The following is an 18,341-nucleotide window of genomic DNA, read 5'->3' as shown; positions in this document are numbered from 1 at the left end:
CAAACCACCCCAGTATCCTTGCCAAGAAAACCTCAAATGGGGTCACAAAGAGTTGGACATGACTGGACAACAGCAACAGCTCTATATGGAAACTGGAACTGGAAGTGGGGAGGCCAATTAGGAGTCTATTATCATAGTGTGGTAAGAGATTATGAGGGTGGTAGCCTTGTGAACAGAGAGAAGAGAACAGATGTAAGACATCATGTGGGAGAATTGATACAACTTGGCAACTATGATTAGACTTGGGGGATAAGGAAATGGGAAAGGTTAAGAGGGACCCTGAGATTATAAATCTGGGTGATGAATCTTGGTATAGAAATCCATATTGCCTTCAATAGAACAGGCAAGTTTGAAAAAGTATGGATTTGGGTGACAAGGAGGAATCCATTTTAGACATTTTGAGTTTGAAAGTTGATGAGGCATATATATGTCTGGTGATGACTGGAGTTAAAGAAGAGGGATTGGAGCTGAATATCTAGATTGAGAGTCATCTGCATAGGAATGCTAACTATACTCATGGAAGATGATGAGAATACCAAGGGAATGAGTATAAAGAAGAGAAAATGGTCCAGTATAAAGTTTTGGGGAATATCCATGCTTGGGAGGCATGAGACAGATGATGAACCAACAAAGGAAATTTAGAAGGAACAGTCAGATAGGTTGGAGGAGAAGCAGTATAATGGAAAGCAAAGGAGGAGAGAACACCAAAAAAAAAAAAAAGGATTGGTCAATAGTGTCAAAAACTGCAGAGAAGTTGAACAAAAAAAGCAATTGGACTGAAATCATTGGTAGCCTTGTACAGAGTGTTTTCAGTAGAGTGGCATGGTCAGAAACCTGATTATAAAGGGGTGAATGAGTAAATGGTTGGTGAGAAATAGAGATAGTGAGTGTGGATGACCCTTTTTAGGATTTTGGCAATGAAACGGAGGAGATACAGGATGATAGCTTGAAAAGATATCAGGGGCAAATATAGATTTTTTATTTTTATCTTAGATCTTTCATTTCATCTTAGAATTTTAAAAAATTGTGAATTCAATGCACACCAAATAAAATTATCATATATGCATGTGTATGTATATATGTATATTGATTGGTTGCTGTCCTTTGTTCTCAAAGATGACAAAAATGACATGACTATGCTAGAGTCAAATTACAGTGTGACTGATGGTGGCTGATCAGGCCAATACGAGCTCAGAATGTTGTATCACAGGTCAGGCACAAATAGTCCATGTGAACATTGGGGTGGATTCTCTAAATTTGTACATCTCACATTTCTTAGAGCTACTTCAATTCTACTTTGTATACTGTATATATATAAAATGTGAAAAGGGTCCCATGGGTCAAGAGGCCTCATATATGGTGAGGCCCACATCTCTCCACATGTAGCATTGGGAGTTGTAGTGTGACTTGAAGGGAGGCAGAATAGTTATCTCTAGTCTCTCCTCTTCCAACCCTTCTCCACGGGAAACTTTTATTCCTGCTAGGATGAGAAACAGAAAGTTGGGGCTAAAGGCCACTCATCTCCCCTCAGAGAGAGGGATTACTGGGCTACAATTATATCTGTCTGCTCTCTTAAATATTGTTAGTCTAGGGGGTGTGATTGGGTTCACTATAAGTTCTGATTACTGTTTCTACAGGAACATTACTAGGGGGCAGGAGGATCCTAAGCTCTATATCCAAGGCTTGACCTCTTTACCAGTTCCACAGTGAACACACATAGTGAATAACAAAGCAGCCTATCTAAAAACTTTAATTTAATTTTTCCCCAGTTACATGTAAAAATAATTTTTAACATTCATTTTTAAAACTTTGAACATACAGATTGGGGGAGGGAGTGGTCATATAGCTATAGATAGCTTTCTGGATGTTCAAATTCTCTCCCTTTCTCCCTCCCCACACCCTTTCCATTAAGAAGGCAAGCAATTCGATATAGGTTTCACATGTGTAGTCATGCAAAACATATCCATAATAGTCATATTGTGAAAGAAAACATAGACCAAAAAATTCAAGAAAAATAAAGAAAGTAAAAAACAATATGCTTCAATCTGTATTCAGACACTATCAGTTCTTTCTCTGGGGATGGATAGCATTTTTCATCATAAGTCCTTCAGAGTTGTCTTGGATCATTGTATTGCTGAGAATGGCTAAGTCATTCACAGCTGATCATCTTACAATATTGCTGTTCCTTTGAATACAATGCATTTTACTTTGTGTCAGCCCATGTAAGTCTTTCCAAGTTTTTCTGAAAGCAACCTGCTCATGATTTCTTATAGTATAATAGTATTCCATCATAATCACATACCACAACTTGTTTAGCCATTCCCAATTGATGGACATCCCCTTATTTCTAATTCTTTGTTTCCAGAAAAGAGCTGCTATAAATATTTTTGTACATATAGGTCTTTTTCCTTTTTGCTTTTTGTCTCTTTCAGGCTACAGACCTAGTAGTGGTGTTGCTAGGTCAAAGGGTATGCATGGTTTTATAGCCCTTTGAGCATAGTTCCAAATTGTTATACAGAATGGTTGGATCAATTCACAACTCCACTAACAGTGCACTGAAGTTTCATTTTTCCCACATAACCTCCAACATTTGTCATTTACCTTTTCTGTGCTATTAAACAGTCTAATAGGCATAAAGTAGTACCTCAGAATTGCTTTAATTTGCATTTCTCCAATCAATAGTGAATTAGAGTATTTTTTCATATGGCTATAGATAGTTTTGATTACTTCATCTGAAAACTGATCAGATCTTTTGATCATTTATCAATTGGGGAATGGCTCTTATTTTTGTGAATTTGACTCAATTTTCTGTGTGTTCAAGAAATGAGGCCTTTATCAGAGAAACTTGATTCAAATTTTTTCATAGTTACTATCGTTAACTGTATTTCCCTGCATCCTATTCCCCCCTCTGTTTATTCTATTCTCTCTCTCCTTTCACCCTGTCCCTACTCAAAAGTGTTTGGCTTCTGACCTCTCCCTCCCCCAATCTTCCTTCCCTATCACCCCCTTCTCTTATCTCCTTTTCCTCCTACTTTCCTATAGGGTAAGATAGATTTCTATACCCAATTGTGTGTTATTCCCTCTTTGAGCCAATTCTTTTTCTTGCCTCTTTTATGTGAGATAATTTACCCCATTCTATCTCTCCTTTTCTCTTTCTCCCAGTACATTACTCTCTCACCTCTTAATTTTATTTTTTAGATATCATCCCTTCATATTCAACTTACACCTGTGTCCTCTGAGTATATATACTCCTTCTAATTATTCTAATAATGAGGAAGGTCTTATGAGTTACAATTACCATCTTTCTATATAGGAATGTAAGCAGTTTAGAATTATTAAGTCCCTTATGATTTCCCTTTCCTGTTTACATTTTTATGATTCTCTTGAGTCTAGTAATTGAAAGTCAAATTTTCTATTTAGCGCTGGTCTTTTCATCAAGAATGCTTGAAAGTCCTCTATCTCACTGAATGTCCATTTTGGGATTATACTCAGTTTTGCTGGGTAGGTGATTCTTGGTTGTAATCCTAGCTCCTTTGCCCTCCAGAATATCATATCCCAAGCCCTCTGATCCTTTAATGTAGAAGCTGCTAAATCTTGTGTTATCCTGACTGTGGCTTTATGATACTTAAGTTGCTTCTTTCTGGTTACTTCCAATATTTTCTCCTTAACCTGGGAACTCTGAAATTTGGCTATAATATTTGTGTCAGTTTTCATTTGGGGATATCTTTTGGGAGGTGATTGGCAGATTCTTTCAATTTATATTTTACACTCTGATTCTAGAATATCAGGGTAGTTTCCCTTGACAGTTTCTTGAAAGATCATGTCTAGGTTCTTGTTTTTCATTATGGCTTTCAGGAAGTCCAATAATTTTAAAATTAACTTTCCTAGATCTATTTTCCAAGTCAGTTGTTCTTCCAGTGAGATATTTCACATTGTATTCTATTTTTTCATTCCTTTGATTTTGCTTTATTGTTTTTTTGTTTTCTCATAAAATCATTAGTTTCCATTTGCTCCATTCTATTTGTAAGGAATTATTTTCCTCAATGAGCTTTTGGGCCTCCTTTTCCATTTGGCCAATTCAAAATAGCCCATTTATCCAAATTGTAGCAAAAGAGAAACCAGAGACAATATACATATAAAAATATATATCAGACAATAGTGGGTGAAGGAACTCTCTCATTGGGAGTGAGATAGCTGAACTCAATTAAGAGAGAGAGAGAGAGAGAGTCCTAAATCTCACTCAAAGGGGAACTCTCTGACGTCTCTGGAGTAGCAAGTTGAGATAGCAACATGATGGAGACTACTAGCTCTTCTCATGTCTTCCTAGAGTTTTTTCCTTGAGCATCCTCAAGTAAGCTTGGCCTCTTCCATCTTCTGTCTTGAAGCTGGAATCCAGAAGCACTTGACATGAATCAAAGCTTCAAGAATTTTGAAGCAGATTGGAGCATTCCTGCTCTCACTAACTCTGTCCCATTCCTCGTGCATGACAGGACATTCATATGTACCAAAGAGGAGACAGTCCCATACCAATGGGCTTTGGGACATGGATTACAAATACATATTTTAGAATGGGGAAAGATTGTACATGACACCATGTACCTCTATTATGAATAGCTTGGTTTTCTTTTAAAATATATTATAAATTTACACGTAACTTTCAAAGCTGTCCTGCTTGTCTGTGCTTCCATCAAGCCTTCCTTCTGTTATTTTATATGTATTAAAAATTCTTTGATGAGCCTCTTTTCTTTTGGTTACAATATCCCTATCCTAACTCTCCCTCTTACCTGATCCCTAAAATTGGAAAAAAAGAGAAAAAAAAATCCTGGTAACAAATATGCATTGCCAAGCAAAACAAATTCTCACGTTGGCTATGTCCAAAAGTACGTTTGCTATTCTGCTTATTGAGTCCACCATCTCCTCACTGTCAAGAGATGGCTGACTTCCTTCATTAAGTGGATGACTACCAAATGACCAAGTGGTTAATTGTTGCATCAGTCAAAGTACTTAAGTCTTTCAAAGTTTCCCCCCCTCTCTGTGGTATTATTGGATAAATTGTTCTCCTGGTTCTGCTCACTTTACATCAGTTCATATAAGTCTTCCCAGGTTTTTCTGAAACTATTTCTTTTATAATTTCTTACAACACAATGATATTTGATTACATTCATATAATTTTGTTCAGTCATTCCTAATAGATAAGTACCTCCTCAATTTTCAGTTCTTTGATAATATAAAAGAGCCATTATAAATATTTTTGTACATGTGGATGCTTTCCCACTTTCCTTGATCTCTATGAGATATAAACCTAGTAGTGTTATCAATGAGTCAAAATCAATGAGCTATGCACACTTTAGTGACTTTTGGAGGCATAATTCCAAATGGCTTTTCAGAATGGTTGGATCAATTCATAGTCAACTTGTTAACAGTGTTCTTCTGTGCTTGTTTTCCCAAAGCTCCCCTAACAATTGTTATTTTCCTTTTTTTTTGTAGTCTTTGCCAAACTGATGGGTATGAAGTAGAACCTCAGAGTTACTGTGATTTGCATTTCTCTAATTATTAGTGATTTGGAGCATTTTTTTTAATCCATGTTGATAGCTTAGATTTCTTTTTTTGAAAATTGCCTGTTCAAGGCTGACTTCAGAAAAACCTGGAAAGACTTGTATGGTCTGATGCTGAATGAAGTGAGCAGAACCAGGAGAACATTGTACACAATAACAGCCACGTTGTGCAATGACTAATATTGATAAATTTAACCCTTCTGAGCAATACAAGGATCTAAGACAAGTCCAAAGGCCTTGTGATGGAAAATGCTACCAACAAAGAAGAACAAACTACGGAGTTTGAATGCAGATTGAAGCATACTATTTGCTATTTTTTTTCCTTCTGTTGTGTTTTGTTTCCTCTTTCTTGTGGTTCCTCCTATTGGTTCTAATTCTTCCTTACAACATCACTAATGTGAAAATATATTTAATAGGAATGTATATGTATAGCCTATATCAGATTGTGTGCCATCTTGGGGAGGGTGCTCAAAAGCTTATGGAAGTGAATGTTGATAATTCAAAATAAATTTTTTTAAAAACAAACAAACAAAAAAGAAAGAAAATTGCCTGTTCATCACAGACATTCTACTTTGGGGCATCTGTGTCCAAGGGCACATGGCTTTTAAACTATTTGAGAGCCAGGACCAGACATTGTACTTCTGTACATAACCGCACAGCACCTAGATTGGTATTATGTTAATAGTAACCCCTCTGTGAAATTTATTGACTATTTGTAAAATATTTATGACCTTAAAATTTCAAAGGATTATGCAGATGTGCTGAGAGGTTGTACATAGCCTCTGGGGCTATCCACAGAAGGTGGCTGTGTGCTAGGAGATTGTGAGAGAGAAATCAGTGAGAATCTTCTTCCATGTTTCCTTTGGGCAGTTTTGCTCCTTATTACAACATTACCATAGGATCCCAGATGCAGATGGCTCATTTCATTCTTTAATGGAGCCCTATTGAATGGGAAAAGGAGGTTTGGGTTGGAGTAGTTGACTTTCTGAGGAGTCTTCTGATAAAGGGATTTTCTGAAGTGGACAGAGACATTTAAAGGCATCATGGCTAGTGTCTTCAATATAAGAGAAAGAACTGAGGTGAATAATATTTTAAACAATTTATCTATTTTACAGAACCCATAGTAGTTGATATGAGATAGTGACTCAAGCCTCTGCCTCATGTACTGCTAGTCCAAATTAGAACACTGAAATATAAATATTTTTATAATTTTCAATAATCATGTAGTATCTTTCCCCCCAAAGACTTCAAATCACTTTGCAGATATCTCATGCTCATAATCAAATGAGATAAATGGGTGAAAAGTCTTATATGTTATATTTTCCTGAACATCATGCCTAAGAATTTCCTTTGGAACATAATGAATTGGAGGTTGTTGTAGAGGAGCGAGGAGCAAAGACCACTGAATGAAGCAAAAGCTCTCTCAAGTCACTTAGCACCTCTCTGCACCCTAGGGTCCTATGAAATTGGTACAATGTTAGTATGTCACTCAAATATAAATTATGTGTGTCCATAAAAGAAGGGTCTATGGTCCCTTCCAGTGATAATGAGGTATGTTTTTATGATATGATAATGCTGTAAAAATGCAAAAAAATCTGTAAGTGAAGTTCACTTACATACACACATTGCCTATACATGTATATCTCTATCTTCAATGTTTTCTTCCTTAGGTGCTACTAGTTTTAAGTGATACTTAGATTATCTTTTTAGATTATAAGTAATTAATATATCCTTGGCACTGCATAAATCTTCAACTGATACTAATATCTATCTTAAATATATCTTTCTCTATTTGATGTTATTTCTCTATGTTTAACTATAGAATAAATAAATGTAGAGTAAACTACAGGTGAAACTCTATAAAATCCTAGAGTTAAAAACAACACTATTTGGGGCTAAGAGCTTTGTTGTGATTATTGGTGCTGGTGAAATTTGTTCTGTAAAAGACTTAGTTATTCGCTTGTTATTGTCCTTGTGAACCTATTGTGGAGTGCCATAACCAAATTATTTCATGCATGTATATGTTGGTATCCTAAATGGTTATCTGTGTATTTCTTAAAAGTTAAATAAGTGTTTCCAAAAGGAAAAAAAAAAAGAAAATTGCCTGTTCATAATCTTTTACCATATATCTATTGGAGAATGGGTCTAATCCTTATAAATTCAAATCAGTTCCTTATCTATCCTGGATGAGTCCTTTATCAGAGAAACTTTCTTTTCCCAGTTAACTATTTCCCTTCTAATTTTAACCACATTGGTTTTGTTTGCTTAAAATCTTTAAATTTTTTTTTTTGTAATCAAAACAGTCTATTTCATCTTTTCTGATCATCTCTATCCCTTGTTTGGTTATGAACTCTTCTCATACCTATATTAATGTCAGGCCAAACAAAGGTCTTTTAAAGGCAAGAGAGACCTGGGCAGGTCTGTAGGTGGCAGGGAAGGAGTCAGTAGGAAGATAGATTGATAATAAAAGAGAGAAAGACAACAATCAATGGGCCAAGCTCCTGGAAAAGATGGTAGGGGAGAGGATTGAGAGTACAGATGACGATGGTCTTGACCAGTAGAAGGGCCACTTATTCTTCAGATACTGAAACAAAAGAAGAGATATGAATGAATATTTAGGGGGATTTTTTAGGTGTGGAGTAGGAGAGATAAAAGAGAGCATGGAAGGTGGCCTTCATTTTCTCAGTACCGGGAGAATAGGAAGTCAGATCATCTGCTGAGAAGGGGGTCATTGGGATGGCACAGAAGGCTTGAGGAAATGGTAGAAGGCTCAGAACAGCTATCGTAGAAAGGATTGCTATTTGGCAATTAGGGCCCAGTTGATATTAGATAACATGAATTTGTGGTGGGTATAATCAACACAACTGCATGACTTCCCTCACAGATGTTCTATAGCATAGGAGAAGTGGCAAAGGTAGATGGAGTTCACTTGGGGTTGGAGTTTGGCAAGGATTGGTTATAGGACAAGGGAAAGAAGGAGTCAAGGGTAGAGAATAGTGTATAATTGAAATGCTCAACTGTAGGGTCAAGACTGCAAGAGGAGAAGAATGAAGCCAGAATAAGGGTAATAAATTAATGAACAGGGAGGTATAAAAGGTTTGAGGTCATGATGAGGAGAAGCAGGTTTCGGATGACTTAGGCAGGAGAAATGGGAAAAAAAACAGGTGATGAAAGAGGGGAACTTGAGAGTTCAAGATCAGGAAAATGGCAAAGTTATGGGTGATATTGGGATTTAAGGTGTGACTACCCTTACGGGTGACTGAAGAGTAAGGAAGATGCAGGTGTTGGGAGATGGTTTTTATCATCTATTCATTTAAGTCAATAAGGGTCAATGGTGCTTTCTACCAGTCAACATTACATTTACCTTTAGATTGTCATATAATGAGTAATAGACTCAATAGCTTTACTGAAAAGTTAGGCAGATCCCAAGCCCAGTATAGGAAGTCCTTAAGTGACCAGGAAGCTGCATTAAGGGCAGGAGGGGCCAATCAAGTTCCAGGAACAGACTTTGTTGCCTAAGGGGAAGAAAGCAGTCAGTGTCTGCTTCCTGACTTCTCTCTTTACCTCTTCCTCTTCTTCCATTTCTTTGCTTGCTTTGTCCTGCTTAAAGGGAACAGGGAAAATTCATCTAGGGGGAAAAAATGGTCTCCAGCACTAGATCAGAGTTGACTGCTTTTTGAATACACTGAACAACTCAGGAATAGTTAAGCAGATGGTCCAGTGAGACTTCTGGGCACAAGGCCTCATGCGTTGAGCCAACAGAAGCTCAGATATATTCCTAAGGATCTTGTTTAAACTGTCTACTTAGCATTGCAGAGCCTCTATTGCCCACTTCCTCCCACCCTGCACCCTCCCCCAAGCTCTAAAACCAACCCTGTACTGAAGTTTTGGCTGAGAAAGAGGTCTGAACTATTATAAATAACCAAATTAACCATAAAGAACATATGAAGAAAGATGCCATCTGCATCTAGAGAAAGAACTGATAAATAGAAATTATGTATAGAATAGTTTTACATATACACACACTCCTATTTGTATTTAATGGTGGTCACCTCTAGGGTGGATGAGAAGGAAGAAAAAGAAAGAAATTTACACAGTCACTTTGTTGTATATTAAAAAAGAATAGCAAGTTGTACATAGTAAATTTGCAGTTTCATGTGCAATCTTTTTCATTTTGCTATGTTATGGAAATGCTTGTTTTATGCCAAAAATTAAAAAATAAAATAAATTTAAAAAACATTAAAAAAAGAAAGAAAGAGGTCTGAGGCCAACTTCTCATTTAGTATTTCAGATTAAGTGGGCATAGATTTCTTCTGAACCCTCAATGACTTAATGAAATTATTTTAATATATTCCCAGGCCAATAATAGGCCCCCTAGCCCAGGCCTCACTTGCTCATAGTTTGGGTTTTGATGGCTCAGAGTGAGTGTAAATAGCAATTGTTTCTGTTCTGACCAGAAACTCTGAGGGTCTTTCCCTGCCAGATTGATTTTTTTTTTTTTTGGAAAGGGGAAGAAGGCAAACTAGGCCATCATTTTTTGCCTCAATTCTTACCTAGTCTTTAATTACTGAATTACTGAATGGGCATTGCCTCAGACAAACTGAGGCCTGGGAAAGACATTAGCTTAAAAAGGCCAAGGTCTCCCGCTACATTTGGCACCATCGCCAGTTGTCTTGACTTGTGTCTTGCCACTGGACTCTGATAACTCTGGAGGAGAGAGTGAGGCTGATGACTTTGCTCAGCTCTGTCTCACTCAAATCCAATTCACTCAGAGTCAAGACATCACCCTCTAGATGTCATTGGTCCTCTTCCATGAAAGACAAACAACAACAACAGTCCTGAGGGCTAAGTACTGGGAACTGGGACCCCAAAATAGGAAAGAAGGGAGGTGATGATCTTGGGAGGGGGTTTGGAAAACACTCTACTGCCCTCCAACACAATCACACCCCACAAGCACACACCCTCAGGGTAGAACAAGAATCGTCATTATTTAATGGCTTTTCTCTTTCTCTTTTTTCCTCCTCACAATCATATATATGATTGATATGATGTAACTTATAATGAAATTTGATAACTTCTTTAGTGGCTAAAATTCAGCAGAAAACAAAATCTCATTTTAATGACATGACTTCCCACCTACCATGGACCAGAGAAAGCCATTATCCAAAATCTTATTTCTGAGACCTGCTCCAGCTTGTGAGACAGGAGAAGCAAATTCAACCCACTGATTGGAGTGTTCTCTAAAATCTCTAATCCAAACCAGACCTCCATTTTGAATCTTCTCAGAAAGTTTCAAACTTTAGCCTGAATGAGTGGTCTTACCTGGGAAAGGATGTGTTCTGAGTTGCCCAATCAAACACCAAGCTTTTCTCTACCCTGCTCTATCAGTGACTTCCTGGGCTTTTGTCTACAGATGGTTATTAATAACAATGGAGCTTATGTTTTCTCAGGGCTCACTGTACATTCACCATTCATGTGCTTTGGTCAACAAGTCAATCATTTAACAAATAATTGTGTGTATTTGTAGCCTTGGTTAGTTGCATGTGGATAGTTTCTCTTGTGGGTATCCAGATGTGTATATTCCGTCTCTCCCTTTAGATTGTAAAGGCCAACATATAGGGGAAGATTGGTCTGCTTTTGGAATTCTTCCCTGTCCCACCTCCAGGGAGGATTGTAGTCATTGTTAAAGGATAGAAGTTAAGGGTTTAAGAGTTTGGATGGGAGAAGAAAGACAACTGTGACTCCCTCTCAGACAAACTCAAGATTATTTCAGTCCAGCTCTGATTCTCTGTTACCCCTCATCAGTGCCTAGAAGGCTGCTCAATCCAGGATGGATGCAAAATCAGTCAGTTGACACAGATTATCTACTGCAATAGGGAGTGGAGGGAACTAGACAGGTGAGAGACCTCATCTTTTCTGTCATGGACCATCTATGTAATAGTTTGAAAGCTGAGGCAGCTAAAATAAAGAAATTGGAAATGGGACTGTTCAAGAAGTATGACCTCTCTCTAGCCCATTTATGCCTAAAAATGACAAGCCCTTGGCTACCTACATAACCAGTCCAAGAAAATTTCCTCCTCAGCCCAGTGAAGTATGTAAACCAAGCTTAAGCTTCTCCCATTAGGCAGCCAAAGTGAATCTGCTTGTTCCTCTGTGGCTTTCCCTAAGCCTCCTGCAGTGTCGTCCAAGAGCCTGAGCCTGATCCCGCCCCAGGTGTAAGTCATGTCAGGCAGCTCGGAAGCACGTTTACCATCAAGTGGTTGCCATGGAAACCTTATTCTGCCTCTCAAAGTCCCTGTAGCTTCTGCTTTGTGGAACTAGCCTGTTCTAATTAGAATTGGACTCACATATTCTTCCCCCCAGCTAGCCTGAGAGCCACCTGATTTTCAGCCTATCTTGGCCTTGGCTCGAGACACCGTTGGAAGGAGTGAGAGGGCTCCCCTTGGAAGCACCCCTGGCTCTTGTGAGCCTCAGCTGTGGACCTTGCTGGTGCTGGTGTCTGATCACCTGTTTGGATTTTCAAATTTGCTTCAGAACATGGGGGGGGGGTGGCGGGGAAAGAGATAGCCCTGAGAGAAAATAACATTGTTCAATAATAACTAGCTAGCATTTACATGGCAGTTTAAGGTTTATACAGTGCTTTCCAAATATCTCATTTGGAACAACCCCGTGAGTTAAATGCTATTATTATTTCAATTTTACAGATGGGAACTGAGGGTGACAGAGATTAGGTGACTTGCCCAGGGTCACACAGCTAGTTGGTAGCTGAGAATGTTAACCCAGATGTTCCTTACTCTAGAGTCCGCTGGTCTATTCACTGCAACACTCAGCTGCCTGCCTTCAGTCATGATTAAGCCAAGGTCTCCCTGAGCATCAGCACCTCCCCTGAGACAGTCATCCTGGGAAACTCTTCAAGGATCCTAAAGAGTTCTTCCATATGTTACTGTCTCAGGACAGGATGTCACATATGGCGATGTGGTATAGAGGCTATGGATCTTGCTACCAGGTTGGGAAGACCTCGATTCAGGCCCTCCTTTGACACTGAGAATCTCTGTCTCTGGACCAGTCATTTGACTCCCCAGGGTTCTAGGCAACTCCCTAAGGCTGTAAGTTGTAGAGAAGGAGCCAACTGGCATTGGAAGAAGGAGTTTCCTCTTCAGAGAGTTCCCCATGCCAGAAATCCCAGGTCCAGTCCCCATCCCTGTCCCTTCAGTATATAACATTGGCAGAGGGAGCAGGGTTTCTGCCACCTCTTCTTGGCCCTAGTGCTCTGCTTTCTTTTCCCCATCTTCGTCTTATCTTTCTCTTGTTCCTTGAAATTCCCTTGTCCTCAGAAGAAAGTATCTAATTAACTCAATCTCAGGAGATGCTTACTGACTGCCCCCTTGTCAGAGATATTTTCATTTTTAAGATAGGGTCTACAGTTTCCTCATCTGTAAAATAAACTGGAGAAGGAAATGGCAAAGCACTCCTATATCTTTGTCAAGAAAACCCCACATGGGGTGGAGGAGAGTCGGCGGTAACTGAACAACAGCGAAGAGGTCAAAGATTAACCCGGTCAGATCAAAGGAAGAATTTCAGGCCCTGGTTTGCTGGCTGTCTTGGCTACTTGGGCCACATGGGTGTCTACCTGCTTTGCATACAGGTAAGGCTAGATTTTGCTGGTCTTCTCTAAGTCCCATTAGCCCACCGATCACATCTTATCTGTTGTTGTTATTGAGTCATTTTTTCAGTCATGTCTGACTCTTTGTGATCCCATTTGGGGTTTTCTTGGCAGAGAAAGTGGAATGGTTTGCCATTTCCTTCTCCAGCTCATTTTACAGATGAGGAAACTGAGGCAAACAGGGTTAAGTGACTTGCCCAGCATCACACAGCTAATAAGTATCTGAGGCCAGATTTGAACTCATAAAGACCAGTCTTCCTGATTCCAGGCCCGGTACCCTACCTACTGTGCTACCTAGCGGCCCTGTCCTCCAGAATTCATTAGGCCAAATGGACAAAACTGCCAAGTGAGGAGGGAAAAATCAATCAATAAACAATATTAAGTGCCTACAGTGGATTTATTTAAACTGCTCTTTAAGGAAATATCTTTTGCATTTTATTTGGTAAAAATTCTTGTGTGGAATAATAAATAAATAGCTAGCTGCTCACATTTACCTAGAGTGTTAAGATTTGCTAAGTGCTTTACATACATTATCCCTGTAATTGTGAATCCAGTGAGACTTCCATGAAGCCTGAAAGGTGGAGAAATAAAGACAGAGACACTGAAATGTAAAGGAAAAGGCCTGACCTTGAGAGGTAAGAGACTTGAATAGTTCAACTTCTAGAGAAAAGGCCAACAAAGACAAAGAACTTTTCCCAGGGCAAAACTACCTTTAGACCTTAGTCCTCAGCTACTCATGCACATAAGACCTCCACTGGGAATTGTCCTTGTCTAGCATCTGGCTAAGCCACATAAGCAAAGGGAGAGTCTATCAGCGAGGCAATTTGCTCCAAGCTGGGAAGAATTATTCTACCAGAAAAGTCAGCCCTCTGCTACCTCCTTCCTGGAGCTGGCAACCCTCAGGTGGAGGCTTTGGAGGGACAAAGATGAGAAGCTTCTGCCAGTCCTGGGCTAAGGGTTGTTGCCTTGACTTGAACGAACACCAAACCATTCCAGCTAAAGATGGCACAGTGCCCCTTAGTCAAGCTTGTGGCTGAAACTGGTGACAGACTGCTGTGGCCCCTTGAAGACTGAGTCCAGAGAGCACAGTGGTTCCACCTGTCCACAGTGATCGATTTTCTAGTTCAGTGCAGCAGCAACTGTTCCCTATATAGAGTCATCCCACCTGACCAGCAGGATAATTTGTTCATCATTGACACCATACCCATCAGTGAACTTTGGGAGGACTCTCCAGAAGGCCTATATGTCTGGAATCATGAGCTGCTTTGACCATGTATGTGCCTCACTACCATTGAACTTTAAATTTATGTCAACTCTGTGGCCCCCCACCCTACCCCAAGACTGTACATACTTTTGGGAGAATATGCCCCTGGTTTTTTATTTTTTAATTATAAATACTGTACTTGCTATGACATTCCAGCAAATGCCTTTGCTAAAGGATTCTAGTGGCTGATTGCTAAGGGGAAGCACATCAGTGGGGGCATGTGACCTATAGTTTAGGAGAACAGTTACCCATAGTGTCATCCTCAGAACCTCAGTGTTTCCCTTAGGATCAATTGAAATAATATTTGTAAAGCACTTAGCGCAGTGCCTGGCTTAGTAGTAGGTGCTTGATAAGTTCTTGTCCCGTTCCCCTCCTCTAACCTTAGAACATTGAGAATAGCAGCAGCTGTCTCTCTGGGCATCCAAACTGTCCGTGCTGGTGCGGGTTGGAAGAGTGAGCTCAAATCCAGGTGTTATAAACCATATTGATTACACTCTGGTCATTTCCCCTCATTCTCCTTTCACCAGAATTTGGATTCTGTTTCTGAGACCCTGTTTTTCTCTTTTCTTTCCTGGAATCTAGGTCACTGCATACTTCCCTGCCATCCTCACCCCTGTACGCCCCTCCCCCAACTCTATATATAGTCTTCCCCTTTTAGAACATAACGTTGTTTGATGGCAGAGGCTGTTTTGCTTGCTTACATTCGTATCTGCAGCTCTCGGGCGCTGTGCCTGTCACATAGTAAGCACTTGATAAATGTAGTTTCCCCCCTCCCGCATTCATGGAATCATTCATTCATTTGACTCTCACAACCCTGTGATGTAGGTCCTCTTATTATCCACATTTTGCAGATGAGGAAACTGAGGCTCAGAGAAATTAAATACCTTTCCCAGGATCACACAGATACTAAGTGTCTGGGGTGGAGGGGAGAGGGTTGCTGACTCTAAGTCTAGTGCTCCATCCATTAAGCACAGACAGTTCTCAGTTTAAGTTTAAAGAATTATGAAAGACTAGTTGAGGATAATATTTTTTTTGCTATCCTCATATATGCGAGCCAAAAAAGAGAGTCACAAACAGCTCTGGAGAGTTTCATTTAAAAGAGCTGCCCAGCTGACCACCAGTGATAAAGGCTAGGTGCAGTGAGGAGGGAAGGGGCAACATTCTGCTTTGCTGTTTAGTCAACTAGTCACATGTGACTCTTCGTGACCCCATTTGGGGTTTTCTTGGCAGACATACTGCAGTGGTTTGCCATTTCCTTCTCCAGCTCACTTTACAGATGAAGAAACTGAGGCAAGCAGGATTAAGTGACTTGCCCAGGGTCACACAGCTAGCAAGTGACTGAGGGGAGATTTGAACTCAGGAAAATGAGTCTTTCTGACTCTAGGCCCAGCATTCTATTCACTGTGCCACCTAGCTGCCCCAACACTTTGCACACCTGTGTTAACTTTACTGTATAGTACTGTGCCTACTTTATCACTAACTTTACCTTTCATTTCATAATTCTGTTTACTATCAAGTTATAGTATTTAACATGTCTGCGTTTTAGTACATTTTATGGAATGTGTAAAGGCACTACTTCGTGTATGCCTTTGTTATATAGGTGAAGTGAAGTGGGTAAGTAGGGGCAAACTCACATTATGTAAAAATCACTTTAAGTAGGTGAAGTGGAAGCTGTCTGTAGTTCTGCATCCCATAAGCTTACAAAAGAACAAGTGAGTAGGGATAGCTTCCCTTTTTGGAGTAACTTTCATCAAGCCTCCCCTCTCCCCATCTCCTCATTCAATTCATTTTAAGTAATATTTAATAAGTAACTACTATGGCAGCTAGGTGGTACAATGTATAGAGCACTGGACCCAGGATTAAGAAGATCTGAGTTCGAATGCAACCCCAGATATATAGTCGGTGCAGGACCCTGGACTAGTCACTAACCCTGTCTACTTTAGTTTCCTCATCTGTAAAATGGAGATAATAATAGCAACTTACCTCTCAGGGTTGTCCTAAGGATAAAATGAGATAATATGTGCAAAGTGTTTTGCAAACCTTAACATAAATGCTTGCCATTATTATTAGACGGCACTAGAGGAAACACTCGCTGGTCTCAAGGAGCTTATTCTCTATGGTGAGGTGGGGGTGGGGGTGGGAGTGGGGGAAAGGAGGGACAGCACTGATTGACAAGTTTAATAATTTTTTTCAACAAATACTTTATCGAGCAAGGGTGTTGGAGGTAGATACAAAAATAGATTTGCGTTTTTGCGGTGTGGTGGGATAGGTAAGATGAATGCGTAGTTAAATATAAGTTGTACCTTGATGCTAAATTTCCAGCTGCTGGTGTCACTGTTGAACATCATTTTTCAACAGTGACAAGATCATCATAAACCATCGGAAAATTCAACTGCAAAATCAGGTCTGTGGAATGGACATTGAAATTACCCTCCAGAGAGCAGTTAAGACCTCAGGGTGTTGCTGGTGGATATCTTCACCACCTACTAGGGTGGAGATAGTGTCATGGCTTAGTTTGAACTCTAGGGAAGTATGCCTGATGTCAGTGGCCCTCTCATTGGAAATAACACAACCAGCACCAACACAGCGGACTACCACGAGTGTGCCGCGGACTTACAATGTGCTTTACAATGTGCTCGGTGTAGCATGCAAATGAGCCGACTGGGAAAGGAATTAGGCCAGGTTGGAGGGAGATCAGGCCATTTCTGGAAGTCCTGCAGCTTCTTGCTCTCACCTTTTTCTTAGTTTTTAAGGAATTGGTTTCCTATCTCTTAACGGATGTGTTACTATTTGTATTTTTGATGCCATCTGCTACCTGTAACTGTGCAGCTAAGAGATGTGGGGTGATTTACTCCCCTTCCCCCCCTTTTTTGTGCTTTAAGTACAAAAGACAAGTGGGATAGCCAAGAAGCATCAGTTCTGTGGGGAGATGAGGCCTTTCCATCAGGACTTGCCAGCCTTGGGCGGTGGCCTTCACAACCACAGTTCCAGGGCTGGCCAGCTTCCCCTCCCACTGGGTAAGCAGCCATGAGAAAAGTGCTTCAAGATGAAACTCCCCAAAAGAAAATTATAGTGAAACTTAACTTTTGCTACTTTGTTCAGTTTCCTAGGTTGTGGTTGGAGACTTTCTCTAAAAAAAAAAACAACCCCAGGGATATATTTCCCTGGTAAAGATTCCATGTTGCTAGATTTCTTTTTGTTAACAAACCAGAAATGTTTGTGTGAATTTTAAATGCCCCATCTTAGATTTCCAATTCAGGAGAATTGTAGCCCAGATACACACCCTTAGGGGCTTTGCCTCTGCCAAGGGCAGAGATTTTAATTCTCAGGAGAAGAAAACTGGATCAGATCAGTATAAAACACTGGCCTACAATTCTACCCCCTTGAGTTTTATAGCTCTGGGCTTTTTGCCTATGATTTCTTTAGGGAGGGGTGTTATTAGTATTTAAAATTGGAGGGGCGTGCTTGGTATGGTTAAGTCTAGATGAATTAAAAAAAATATTTCTTACCAGTGATGCCACTCTGCTTTTTCTTATCTCAGCTGAGTTGGAGGAAGCCTGTGAAATGAAGTGATACTGCTTCAATCCCATTGCCTCAGATAACAAAACAAAACAAAACAAAACAGAAATGTAAAGGCTCCCATGAAGGCAAATCCAAGCATTCACTCCTAGCTCAGGAAACTTTCAGGCAAAAAAAGTGGTGAAAGGGAAAGAATGCTGAACTTAGAGTCAGAAGACCAGGTTTAAATCTTGTCTCTGTCACTGCATGACCTTGGGCAACTCAACTTTCTGGATCTCATTTCTCTCATCTGTCAAATAAGGGATTTGGGTGAGACAGTCTGGCTTTGCTCTGGCCTTCT

The 18,341-nt window shown here is 39.9% G+C and overlaps 1 protein-coding gene across 1 annotated transcript in view; it reads right to left on the bottom strand.

Annotated features, from left to right (window-relative positions):
- GPSM1 (G protein signaling modulator 1) overlaps window positions 1–18,133 on the bottom strand; it is a 171,582-nt gene extending 153,449 nt beyond the window's left edge. The window contains exon 1 of the mRNA XM_020981883.2: window positions 17,992–18,133. The gene's annotated coding sequence lies outside the window, so the exon portion shown is untranslated. The remainder of the gene's footprint in view (window positions 1–17,991) is intronic.
- Window positions 18,134–18,341: the final 208 nt, after the last annotated feature.

Source organism: Phascolarctos cinereus, unplaced genomic scaffold, assembly GCF_003287225.1.
Source record: "Phascolarctos cinereus isolate Bilbo 61053 unplaced genomic scaffold, phaCin_HiC Scaffold_2;HRSCAF=192, whole genome shotgun sequence".
Taxonomy (NCBI): Eukaryota; Metazoa; Chordata; class Mammalia; order Diprotodontia; family Phascolarctidae; genus Phascolarctos; species Phascolarctos cinereus.
This window is presented reverse-complemented; position numbering and strand designations above follow the sequence as displayed.